Genomic DNA, 13,937 nt, shown 5'->3' with positions numbered 1-13,937 from the left:
TATTCTTGTACATAGGAGGCAGTATTATAGTAGTTATATTCTTGTACATAGAAGCAGTATTATAGTAGTTATATTCTTGTACATAGGGAGTATTATAGTAGTTATATTCTTGTACATAGGAGGCAGTATTATAGTAGTTATATTCTTGTACATAGGAGCAGTATTGTAGTAGTTATATTCTTGTACATAGGAGGCAGTATTATAGTAGTTATATTCTTGTACATAGGAGCAGTATTATAGTAGTTATATTCTTGTAAATAGGAGGCAGTATTATAGTAGTTATATTCTTGTACATAGGAGGCAGTATTATAGTAGTTATATTCTTGTAAATAGGAGGCAGTTTTATAGTAGTTATATTCTTGTACATAGGAGCAGTATTATAGTAGTTATATTCTTGTACATAGGAGCAGTATTATAGTAGTTATATTCTTATACATAGGAGCAGTATTATAGTAGTTATATTCTTGTACATTAGAGGCAGTATTATAGTAGTTATATTCTTGTAAATAGGAGGCAGTATTATAGTACTTATATTCTTGTAAATAGGAGGCAGTATTATAGTAGTTATATTCTTTGTCAAATTTCTTTTTATTAGAGAATGACAACATTGGGTGGAAGGTTCCAACCCCTTACCACATTTGCACAGTCAAAGTCTCAGCAAGACACATATATGCTTACATAAAGCTAACAAGTACCAAGTAGACATGTGATCATAATGCAACGTACATTGATGCTTATACCAAGTATTTTACAGCTTGAATAACAATAAGCAATATCCTGTACAAGCAATCTAGACATTGTAAAGTGCTGTCACATGCTGTCAACTTAGTAGTTATATTCTTGTACATAGGAGCAGTATTATAGTAATTATATTCTTGTACGTAGGAGCAGTATTATAGTAGTTATATTCTTGTACATAGTAGGCAGTATTATAGTAGTTATATTCTTGTAAATAGGAGGCAGTATTATAGTAGTTATATTCTTGTAAATAGGAGGCAGTATTATAGTAGTTATATTCTTGTACATAGGAGGGAGTATTATAGTAGTTATATTCTTGTACATAGGAGGCAGTATTATAGTAGTTATATTCTTGTACATAGGAGCAGTATTATAGTAGTTATATTCTTGTACATAGAAGGCAGTATTATAGTAGTTATATTCTTGTACATAGGAGCAGTATTATAGTAGTTATATTCTTGTACATAGGAGCAGTATTATAGTAGTTATATTCTTGTACATAGGAGGCAGTATTATAGTAGTTATATTCTTGTACATAGGAGCAGTATTATAGTAGTTATATTCTTGTATATAGGAGCAGTATTATAGTAGTTATATTCTTGTACATAGGAGCAGTATTATAGTAGTTATATTCTTGTACATAGAAGGCAGTATTATAGTAGTTATATTCTTGTACATAGGAGCAGTATTATAGTAGATATATTCTTGTACATAGGAGCAGTATTATAGTAGTTATATTCTTGTACATAGCAGGCAGTATTATAGTAGTTATATTCTTGTACATAGCAGGCAGTATTATAGTAGTTATATTCTTGTACATAGGAGCAGTATTATAGCAGTTATATTCTTGTACATAGGATGCAGTATTATAGTAGTTATATTCTTGTACATAGGGGCAATATTATAGTAGTTATATTCTTGTACATAGGAGCAGTATTTTAGTAGTTATATTCTTGTACATAGGAGCAGTATTATAGTAGTTATATTCTTGTACATAAGAGCAGTATTATAGTAGTTATATTCTTGTAAATGGGAGCAGTATTATAGTAGTTATATTCCTGTACATGGGAGCAGTGTTATATCTGAAGAGAAGAATGGCAGAAAATTCCCAAATCTAGTGGTGCAAGCCTTGTGGATCGTGGAACATGGGAAGGCTTTAGGCCAAGCTCTGAGGGAATTGGAGAGAAAAATACATATTTGGAGTATGCCAGTTTGATAGGATATGGTGCAAAACACACTGTGTAGATAATGTGTCTGAATGACTTATGGACTGCACAGCTAACTAGTCTGGGAGATGTAAGGCTTCGGGAGCCTGGAGATAGTTTGGAGGCAGACCAAGGAACCGCTAAGGACTACACCCTGCAGAGGGAATACACAGATAAAGTGACAGAAAGGCAGCTGCAAGAGAAGCATTTGCACCCTTTGGTATGGATGAGTGAGAGAAAAGTGCAATGTTGAAAAGATTAATTCAGAGAAACATCTGTAGTACCCCAGATTGGTACTACCAGTCCTACATCCTGCTTCTTTCTCTAATGGGCTAACCTCTAATGTCATCTGTGTATTTATTTCAGGTCCTTTTACACCATACATTCATAATATTGCTATGTAACTGGTATGTTCGTGTAATGTGCCTGGTTCACCAGTAGGTGGCAGTGGATATGGCAGACAAATATTTAGATAGAATGGAACTTACCATTCCCTTCTCCCCCTTTTTGGGCCGAAGTGGGCTAGTCCTGCTTCCTACCAAGGGAAGGGCTGCATGAAGTGATTACCCATTCTTAGTTCCATTGTAGTGTTTGAAGCAGACCTGTCAAGATGGAGCAGTGTGGGGAAAGTTTCACCTTCTGCAGCCGGAGTTTCCCCAGGGAAGCAGCTCATAGAGCCCCTTGACTCCTTGCAAATTTACAGACAAAGGAGGTCAACAGCCAAAGCCACCCCACTCCAAAGGTACCACAACAGTTAGCAAATCCAGTAATCAGTGTGAAGCCTGAGTTTAGCACAGCAGAGAGAGAAAGCAGAATATTCAAGTTTACCTGCCAGTTTAACCTAAAATCTGCTGGAACGAAGAGAAAGACCAAATATTGTCTGGATAATTCAAGTAAAGCTGTTGAATTTTCCCCAAGTCTGGACTTGATTTATTCTCCACCTCCTACAACTCTCCCCTTTATTGCTACAGAGTTATAGGAGTTAAAGCAATATTCCATAGAAGTCTATAGAAAGTGCTGTGCTATTGCCTTACAGTATCGTTTCAGACAGTCCATCTCTGAGTCCACATAAGGTCGTTTTTAATTAGAGTTAGAATGGATGATTTTGGAGGAAATTGAGGGAGAAGTTTAACAACAGATTACAACCTTGCTATTGCAGGGGGGAGTGTATTGGATATTTACATTGCACTGCCTGAGCCCTAAGGGGTTAAATGAAGCTTGCAATTTCAGTGTGTTTTTGAGTAATTTTTTGGAGTGGCTGCAGCGCGGTAGGGGCTCGGGTGAAGGCATCGTTTTAGTGTAAAACTGAAGAAAAGTTATTTTGTTTTAATTCCTGTCTTTTTGTAAGTATGAAGGTCCTTGTTCCTCACTGGAGCCGTGTTCCGTGCGGAGCTTTTGATGTTAATTGTAGGTGTTGCTTCACAGATATATTTGCATTAATTGGATAGGCTATTTAAATCCATGGGACTGAGTCTGCACAGGCTTGAAAAAGGGAGCCTGTCCCCCGAAACGTCGATGTCAAGCGCCTTGGTACGCCGACTTTCTGCCTCTCATGTGGCCTCACTTTCAGAGATCGACCATCTGAACTGATAAGTATATGGCAATAACACAGCACTTTTTCTTCTATGCACTTCCTATCGACTACAATGGAATATTGGTTTTAAGATACAGAAGTATGTTGCAAACAATGAATTGAAATACATATGAAACTGAAAGAGGCGCATGTTGTTTGTAGTTGACATACTCAAACCTGCCAGGCCCCGGTTTGATCAGGCCAAATGTCACTGTAAAACTGTCTTTACAATTCACTGCAATAAAGAAATACAATTGTACAATCACTGGAATGGCAAAAAATCTAATGGGACAACAAAAACTAAAAAAATATACAGCTTTTTCCCATTAATAAATAAAGTCCAGCTCACTCACCAGCATCCGTGCACGGAACGAGTCAAGGTCGGCTCTTCTCACATATGAAAAAATGAAAAAAATTCCACTTTTTTCACTTTTTCCCATAACCGGTTAAAAAATTAAATAAACTACACACAATTGGTATGGCCGTGTCTGTAACAACCTGATCTATAAAATCATGTAACTTATCCCACGTGGTGAATGCAATAAAAAATAAATAACAACAACAACATTTGTAAAGCGCTTTTCTCCCGTAGGTCTCAAAGTTGTAAAAACACAATGACAGAATTGCCATTTTTGTTACCTCATCCCCCCCAAAAAATTGTATAAAAAACAATCAAAAACTCATATGTACCCCAAAATGGTACCAATAAGAACTAAAGCCTATCCCACAAAATACAATTCCTCAGCTATGTTGACAGAAAAATGAAAATCTCATAGATGTTAGAGTATGGCGATGCCAAATACAACTTTATTTAAATAATAAAAAGTGATTTGATAATGCAAGAGCAGTAATACATGAATAAAACTATATAAACTTAGTATCGCCATAATCGACTAACAGAAAAAAAGTCATCATTTCCTATATACCGCATGGAGAACCACATAAAAAATAACAATCAAGAAGCGATCAAAAGTCATACAGTATGTACCCCAAAATGGTACCAATAAAAAATACAGCTTGTCCCGCAAAACATGAGCCCTCTCAGCCCAGTCAACAACAAAAAATAAAGAAAAGGATATGGTCCTTAAAAACTATTTTTAGCAAATTCCATGTTAGAAAATCCTGATGCCGCTCCTTCCCTTCTGAGCGTGCTGTGGATATCAAATCGTGGCTGCATTGTCCCCTGTTACACCTTGTGAAAATGAAAAACTTGGGGCTAAAACAACATTTTATTGGATTTTTTTTGACAGCCAAGTATTTCTAAATTCTCTGAAATGTTTTTTGGATCAAAGTACTCACTACACTTTTCTATAAATTCTTGGAGGGGTATAGTTTCTAAAATGGGTCACTTTTTGAGGGTTTCCTTTCTAGGGATACCTCAGAATCTCTTTAAATTTGACATGGCACCTGAAAACCATTCCAGTAAAATATGCCCTCCAAAAACTATATGGCGTCCCTTCCCTTCTGAGCCCTGCTGTGTGCCCATACAGCTCTTTACGGTCACATATGGGGTGTTTCTGTAAACTGCAGAATCAGGGTAATAAATATTGAGGTTTGTTTTGCTGTTAACCCTTGCAAAGAAATATAAAATTTACCTTCATTTTACTTTAAGTCCTGAGGAACACTTAAATGGTTGTCAATGATTCTAAAAATCAGTTTTGAGTAATGTGATGGGTATAGTTTCTAAAATTTATGTTGGTTTCTATTATGTAAGCGCCTCAAAGTGACTTCATATCTGAATTGGACCTTATTTTCAAAAATGTTCCTAAAAATTAGAAAAATTGCTTCTAACGTCCTAATTCGATAAAATGACAAAGTGATGCAGACATGAAGCAGACATATGGTTAATGTTAACATAACTTACAAAATAGTTATCACTTAATGTCTTAAAAGCAGATAAATTAAAATTTTGAAAATAGCAATTTTTTCCAGATTTTCCATACATTTGTTTTTGTTTTTTCCCATAAATTTACCACTAACATGAAGTACTTTGTGTCACCAGAAAACATTCTCAGGGTCACTTGGTTAAGTAAAAGCCATTCCAACATTATTACCACATGAAGTGACAGGTCATATTTGCAAAATGAGGCTTTGGCATTTTGTCCAAACTGGCTTTTGCTGGAAGGGGCAAAAGAAATCTGATGTTACAGTCTGTTTGGGAATGCCGTCCAACAAAAAAAAAAGAGAGGAGAGGAGAGAAAATTAGGTCCTAGGAGATCTCAGTTTCATTTAATTTTCAGGCCAGTTGGGTCAAATCTATTTGTACCTGAATCGAGTTTTCTGACTGTCAGAAGCTAATTTAAATAAATTGGCTCATCTCTAGTAGTGACTGCGATCTCCACTGGAGTCCATCTATCCCTCTGTGATGCAACTTCTGTGACAAGCTGTTTTTTTTTAGGAGCAAACCAGTTCTTTTGGAAGAATGTCACCCTCACAGATGTCAGACTGCTGCACCAGACACCACAAGTAGGATCTTCCCCAAAGACAACTCACTACATGCCAGAACAGGAACAGCTGTCTTCTCCTGTGAATTGAGGACCTTCACAGCCTGGTTAAGTGACCACAGGTCCTTCAAAATCTGTTGCTCAGCGCTTGCTTTTCTTTTCATCCTTACCATGTTTTGCAGCAGAGAAGGGACCCTTCAGCCAATTCCTCTTCTATTGTCTATAGGAGGATGAGCACAGTGCCGATCTCAACCGTTCAAGAAAAGGCAAGACGGGACCATCTAAACTAGGACTCCATGCTTATGTGGTTATTTTTGGAGTATATACCCCCAGTTACTTCCATCTTGTACCTTGTGGTTTTATTTTGTAACTATAGTCAATGACACAATGAATAATACTCAATTCCTTTTAAAATAATTTACATTTTATTGAACATTAATAAAATACTGAATACTTCATAATACTAACAGTAGGGACTCTACTCATTAGTGCCGAATTGCAATCACCATTTACATCTGTATAGTAAACAAGGTGTCTAAAAATTATAGATAATCCACATCTATTTCATATACAAAGGAAAGTATAATCCATGGGCACAATATACTAGGTACTTTTATATATTTATCGGGTCATTATGTGCCACCTCTGAACCAAACCCAGAATAGTAACAGATTTTACCTCACTAGGGAACACCTTTCGCTGATATAGTTAGATATGGTGACATAAATCAAAACAACTTTCGGTTTATAACAAACCGAGGTGCAGGTGCAAGATGGCAACTTCCCCTCAGAGGTAGTGAGGTACAATCTGCTACTATTCTGGGTTTGGTTCAGAGGCGGCACATAATGGCCCGATAAATATATAAAACGTACCTACAGTAGTATATTGTATCCATGGATTATACCATCCTTTGTATATGAAATAGATGTGGATTATCTAAAAAAGATTTGGCACCTTGTTTACTATACAGCTGTAAATGGTGATTGAAATTTGGCACTATTGAGTACATTCCCTACTGTTAGTATTATTAAGTAATCAGTATTTTAGTAATGCTCAATAAAATTTAGATTATTTTAAAAAGGAATTGAGTATTATTCATTGTGTTATTAACTATATTAGTAATACTGAGTATTCCTGTTAGGTATAGGTGTAACTACCCGAGGATCAATTGTAGTGATAATCATAATTTTATTTAGTAAATTTAGGCAAAATTGCTACAATTTTTTTTTTGTCTATGCACAAGTCTATAATAAGTCCTGGGCAGGAGTCATGTGCGTTTTCTTGTATCATCTGTATGTAAAGTTCTCCTCAGTGCGACCTTCAGGTCTTTGTTCCTGAGGCTGTAGATTAAGGGGTTAAGTAAGGGGGTGATTAGTGTGTATATGACAGTGGCTACTTGGTTCAATGCAGAAAAATTGCTTGAGTTAGGAACAAGGTAGATAAAAGTTGCTGATGCATAAAATATAAAAACCACAGTCAGATGAGACGTACAGGTGGAGAAAGCTTTACATCTTCCATCACTGGTGCAAATTTTAAAGACTGTGCTAAAAATTTCTGACATACGGGTAAAATGTTGCAACAAAGGCTGCGACACCAATAACCACCCCAACAACTATCAGAACTAGAACATTGATGGAAGTATCAGTACAAGAAATCTGGAGAAAATGAGGCAGATCACAAAAGAAATTGTGGATGATGTTGGGACCACAGAACGTCAACCTTCTTAAACCATAATGTACAACTAGTGGGCATGAGCAGACCAGAAGACCAATCCAAAGACATCATCTAAGTACACGTGCCCCATGACATGATCTGAGAGTAGTGGAGAGGACGGCAGATGGCTACATACCGGTCATAAGACATGGAGGTCAATAAATAAACCTCAGAGCTCCCGAAATAGATGACAAAGAACATTTGTGTTATACAGTCTGAGAGAGACATAGACCAATATTCGGTGATGTCAGCAAAGAGCATTCTTGGGGCAGTGACTGATGAGTAGGACATGTCCAAGAATGCCAAGTTTCCAAGAAAGAAATACATGGGTGTATGAAGATGAGCACAAGTAAGAACCAGAAGGAGGATAATAAAGTTGGTCAAAGCAGTTATCAGATAGATGAGGAGGAACACGATGAAGAGAACATAGATGGTCTTCTGATTATCCGATAGACTCATGAGAAGAACGCTGGAGATTGTTGTTTGGTTTTTCATGTTTTCATATGTTTTTTTCTTCATAAAATTTAAAAAATCTATAAAAATGATGACAACAATGAAACATTAGGAGGATTTGATGGAATATATGAACCCAACAAGTTAACATCTCAGCTCAGACATGAAATATCTGATGCTAACAGCTAATGGCGTAATTCATTTTAAAGTCATTGGTTCTCCCAGTAGCTGAAGCCACAGAAGCCCAGACCTCTGCTCTGCACATCCAGGAATAATGTAATCGGGTCTCAGGACGCTCAATTTCATGGTTGTTTATAGTGGAGGATTTCTGTGTGTTCCTCTTAACCAGTGAATATCCACAAAATTCAGGTCTCTGGCAAATACAGTGAGTCATGTCATATGCAGAGCAATATAGCGTTGGGGCCAGGAAGAAGTGAGGCCCAAAGTTAAAAGTTGTGACCTTCCCCTTATTGTTTATAGTGTAGGATTTTACTGTTTCATTTTAACTGGTCATTTCCAGGGGCCTCCATGCACAGGAATGACGGTATGTTTGGACCCTCTCTCCAGAGCATTCTTATTTTGTCTTTACAGTAAATTTGAGCCTTGACTTTTATTATCTTAGGAAGCTGCTGTGAAGGTGGTTGCGAGCCCCTTACCTAGTGGACGACGTGTGGCTGCAGAGGTTGTACATATGGTTTGTCTGTCCTTTGTCATTTCTTATCCTGAATAAAGAGAGTGTTGAAGGCCAAGAAAGGATGACAAGAGTCCCTACAAACTCCAGTGCGGTGGTCAATGTTTTATTTATAGGGCTCTTTAATGAGGTCCTTCTGCCTGGAGTCCATTTCGGCTGATCCATGTGTACTGTAGGTCTACACTATAGTTACAGAGTGAGAGCTTGGAGCGCCCCAGGGGTTAGACGATATATTGCTTCCAATAACAGCGGAGACATCATGTACATGAGGAGGAAATGTACCTGCTCAATTAGTATAGGAAAGGGTTCTTTACAGTAAGAGGGTCACATGACACCGAAAAGCGGAAATGTTTTGGACCATGTTTTTAATCTGAAAAAAAATCGCAGTTTTTAACCACTTCCAGGCGCAGCCAGTTTTCTCCTTCCTCAGGCAGCCTCATTTTCCAATTCTGACATGTGTCACTTTACAGTATGTGGTAATAACTTTGAAATGCTTCTACTTATCCAAGCAATTCTGAGAATGTTTTTCCGTGACAAATTGTACTTAATGTTAATGGTAAAAAAAACTTCAAAAATAACAGAAAATTGGGAAAAGATTGCAGTTTTGTAAATTTGAAGACAGACAGGACAGATAACAGTGCCTTCTCTGGGATTTACATATAAATGCTCACGTGATCAGTATGAAATCGCCAGTGGGTCTGACTCCTAACACCCCTGCTGATCTGCTGGAAGCCGTAGCACTTAGCAGAGATTAGGCGAGTGCTGTAGCCTCCTCACAGCTTACCAAGTACAGCGCCGTACACTGGATAGCAGCTGTGCTTAGTATCACAACTCAACCGCATTCACTTGAATAGGACTGAGCTGTGCCTAGGTCGTGTGACCAATGAACATGACGTCATATGACCTAGGAAGAGGCTTAAGCACTCACGGAGCGCCATGGCAGGGACGCAGCTCAGTCCCTTTCAAGTAAATGTGGCTGAGCTGCAATGCAAGGCACAACCACTATCCAATGGATGGCGCTCTGCTTGGTAAGCTATGAGTAGAACATGGCATCACCAGAGCTCCACTTAGCACAGCAGCTTCCTTAGACGGCTGATTGGCGAGGGTGCAGGGATTCAGACCCTACTGATCTCATGTTGTTGACCTGTCCTGAGGATGTTCCATTATAATGAAAATCTGGGAGAACCCTTTTAACACCTAACTTTTAGGTGTTCCATAGAAATTAAATCAAAATGAATTAAATAAAAATTTTTAAGTTTAATTCCTTTTTTCCTGTAACACAAGGGTTAACTGCAAATCATTCCTCAATTTTAATTACCCTGATTCTGCAGTTTACAAAAATGTGGTTGAAAACTACTGTATGGGCACACTGCAGGACTTAGAAGGGAAGGAGCGCAATATCGCATGTGGAGGGTAGATTTTACTGGAATGGTTTTCAGGTGCCATATTATATTTACAGTGACTCTGAGGGACGCCTAAAGTGGAAATCTTCAAAAAGTGACGAATACCAGACCTCGTGCCCGCTTGACGTCACCTACGTCGAGCTTGTGAGACGCAGTATGGTCACTTGTTACCAACGCATGACGTTACGCCCTCCAGAGGAGCAGGTAAGGTCAGCTTGGTACAGTTTACAAAGCGGGCACAGAGAGGCAACAAGCTGAGAGAGCCTTTTCACTGCCGCAATGAAACAGCGCTTTCTCAGCTCGGATAATCTGCCACCAGCTTCTCGTTTGATATAAGCCCGGTCCACTAACGGGGTTATATAGGGTGAGAAACCAACCCGCGGTAGCTTATAACTAGGCCGAAACACGGACGTGGGGATTCGTGATCGAGATACAAAATAGCACAAGATTAAATTATATATTTAATCGCCTTAAGGGCACACTAGATGACACAATATACACAGAGAATATATACAGTGGTCTGAGGTTACAGATACAGGTGATATAGGTACAACAGGGTTAAGCAGAGCAAAAGTCAGTTACCGGGTAGATGAAAGTTCCTTTGGGTTATGAGGTGGAATAGTCCTTGGCTGCAATCACGTGGGGGCAGTGATGTCAGCTGGTTCCCGATATCTGTTCAGGGAGATATGGCTTTCAGCCATAACCTCATCCTGATGACCACACAAATATGCCTAATAATTGGACCCAGTGGTATTCACCCATTTAGTATGGCCAGTAGCAGTGTGTCCCTTGTTAGCATATCTAAGGCAGGAAGGGCACATTGTGAAAGCGTTTGAACAACATCCTCCTGACAAAGAGATGGGGGAAGATATTTGGGTGGTCACAGGGTGGAGTCTATGGTGGGGGGCTGGACCCAGCAACATATAGGTGAAAGTTGGGAGTGAGGCTGGCTGTTCTCTTCCTGGACACCAATGGATGAATAGCATTTCAGGAGCAAGCTAAGTTATATGTGTGCTTATGTGGGTATGTATATAAGTATAATATCCCAATAGACTTTATATATGTACATATAGATATTTGCAGTCTGCAATTTTATTACCAGTTAGATTATATATGCTGTTTATGCATAAGTCTTTATATGTACATGTACTAATGGTCAGGTACTGGATGTGAGTTGGTTAGAAGAGTAGATCCAGTAGACTGTATATTAGTGGACTCTGGATATACTGTATATACAAAAACATTATTAGCCACATTTGCTTAGCATCCAGGGTGGGCAGGAACAGAGGTGGCTGTGTGTGGTGGTGTCCTCTATGTATTGTGTTATCTGTATCTTTATGTATAATGTCCATTGCTTTGTCATCTCTATGTTATCAGTAAACTATTTATATATATAAGTATCTGCGAGGGTTGTGTGTTGCTCCTGGGGTATATGAAGGACTGGAAGAGGTGTAATTATACACAGAATAATAGGGTTGTATGGGAAACAAGGGCAACATGCTAGGAATAGAATAGAAAGGATGAAAAACGGAGATATACATAAATCTCCATTTTCCAAGAAGCAAAAATCCCCTCTTCAGTATCTCCAAACACATTGGTACAATGTGACCCCCTTCAGAAAAGACACCGCCCGCTGGCTTGCATGGACTTATGACCTGTAGCCGGCCACGCCCCTCCCCACCTATGGGTAGGGTCCACTCCTCCTTCTCTGGTGCTGGCAGAAAATGACCCATAAAACCCTTTAGGGCTAATAGCCCCAGACTAGAATGTCGCAGGAAGATGGTTCCGGGCCCAATTGATCCGCCTGGGTTCCGGCTACAACTAGAGTCAAAGCATGGTACTGTTATTTGGTTTCTGTGGGGAGATATGTATATCTCCCCTCCCGGGCATCCTAGCATCAAGCCAGGACCACGTGGATGTTTGGCTTTGCCCCAGGAGCGCAACAAGATAACCGAATTATGTCTGGGATGGACGGACGATTCATAATTCCTTATGAAATGTAGGTGCCAACATGTCTGGGAGGTATCATTGATCCTGGGCAAGGACTGAGACCTCCTGCTGGGGGTTTTCCTACAGGATTAGCCTGCCTCCAACCTGGCTGGTTGAGGTGTGACTTTATCGACCTGGAGCCTCCTTGAAGCCTGGATCCCTGGGGCTTCCTCCCTTGCTAGCTGACAGCAGATGGCTGGGGGGTGAAAACATATTTTGCATGTACACTGACTGTGTTCATGCCAAAAGGTGAATCAAATGACAATCAGGGCTGCCAGTAGATAATAATCCATATTCCTTACCCCTCCCCCCTTTAGAGGGAGCCAGGGGGCAGCACCGTCCTGTGTTCCCCGTGCGCCCATCCGCACCCTCTCCTTGCCGGGCTAGCCCGTCGGCGTTCCCGTGGTCATGGCCCTTCTTGTGGCAAACGGTCAAGTGATACTGCTGGAGGGCTAGGCTCGAGGGCTAGGCCCCAGCATAGCAGCCTGCCATTCGTCCCGGGTACGGTGTTTAACCAGCTGAGGGGGTTGTGGTCGGTCTCCACAGTAAAGCGGCGCCCGCATAAATACGGCTGCAACTGTTGCAGTGCCCAGACAATGGCCAGGCACTCCTTCTCCATTGTGGAGTACGTCACCTCCCTCAGCAGGAGCTACCTAGCCCATAGTGTCGACCTGGCTGAGCATGGCACTGAGGCCAAAATCACTGGCATCGGTCTGTACTATAAACGGCCACGTGAAGTCGGCGGCTTGTAGGACAGGGAAGCTCGGGAAGGCCAGGAAGGCCGTCTCGCAGTTGTTTGTCCAATCGACTGTGGAGGCCAGCTTCTTCTTGGTGAGGTCCATCAAGGGCTTTGCCAGGCTACTATAGTGGGGGACGAAACTCCTATAGTACCCGGCGGTGCCCAGGAAGGACATCACCTGTTTCTTGGTCCTGGGGATGGGCCAGGATGCGATGGCATCCACTTTCCCGGGATCTGGCTTCAGGGTCTCCCCCCCCTACCATCATATGAAGCATTTCCCGGAGCTGCTGGGAATGGACAGCGGTCCAATCAGATCCACAGCCACCCTCCTGAAAGGCTCTTCAATTATCACAGCATTACCAGTGGGGCTTTGGGGCGCCACCCCGCATTCCCCACCCGCTGGCAGGTGACACATGAACAGCAGTAGGCAACCACATCGGCTCCTATCTTTGGCCAGTAGAAATGCTGGGCTAATTTGGCCTTTGTCTCAGCAACCCCTAGGTGTCCAGCCATCGTAATCTCATGCGCAACCCGCAACAACTCCGTCCGGAACTCATAGGATACCACGAGCTGTCGGTCCCTAGGCCACGCCTCCGGTGAACCCTCCTGGACTGTGACCCGGTACAGCCGTCCTTGGTCCCAGACCATCCGCTTGAGGTCTGAGTCCGAGGGGGGCTGTGCTGCCTGCACCTTGAGAGCGGTCAGGCTGGCGTCAGCCACTAACGCTGCCTGAAACTCCTGACTGGACGTGGCCAGAATCGACGAGACTGCCACATTCTCTGTCAGTTACCCGGGACCTGTTTCCTGGCCTCCGTCTGACTCGGCAGCCACCTGGTCGGAAGGGGGAAAGCTATTGGACTCCTGAGGGGCCCCTAGGGCCCCAGCACTCCCACTGGGCGTGACAGCAGCTATGGCCGCTGTCACTGCTGGGAGTGCCTGCTTCCCCTCAGCTCCCAACCAAGTCGCCAGTCCGGACGTACTAACCTGGC

The 13,937-nt window shown here is 41.2% G+C and overlaps 1 pseudogene; it reads right to left on the bottom strand.

Annotated features, from left to right (window-relative positions):
- Window positions 1-7,504: 7,504 nt before the first annotated feature.
- Window positions 7,505-8,168, bottom strand: LOC122922982 (annotated as a pseudogene).
- Between the last annotated feature and the right edge of the window lie 5,769 nt (window positions 8,169-13,937).

This window comes from Bufo gargarizans, unplaced genomic scaffold, assembly GCF_014858855.1.
Source record: "Bufo gargarizans isolate SCDJY-AF-19 unplaced genomic scaffold, ASM1485885v1 original_scaffold_1099_pilon, whole genome shotgun sequence".
Classification (NCBI taxonomy): domain Eukaryota; kingdom Metazoa; phylum Chordata; class Amphibia; order Anura; family Bufonidae; genus Bufo; species Bufo gargarizans.
The sequence above is the reverse complement of the archived record's forward strand: the minus strand, read 5'-3'. Positions and strand labels throughout refer to the sequence as shown.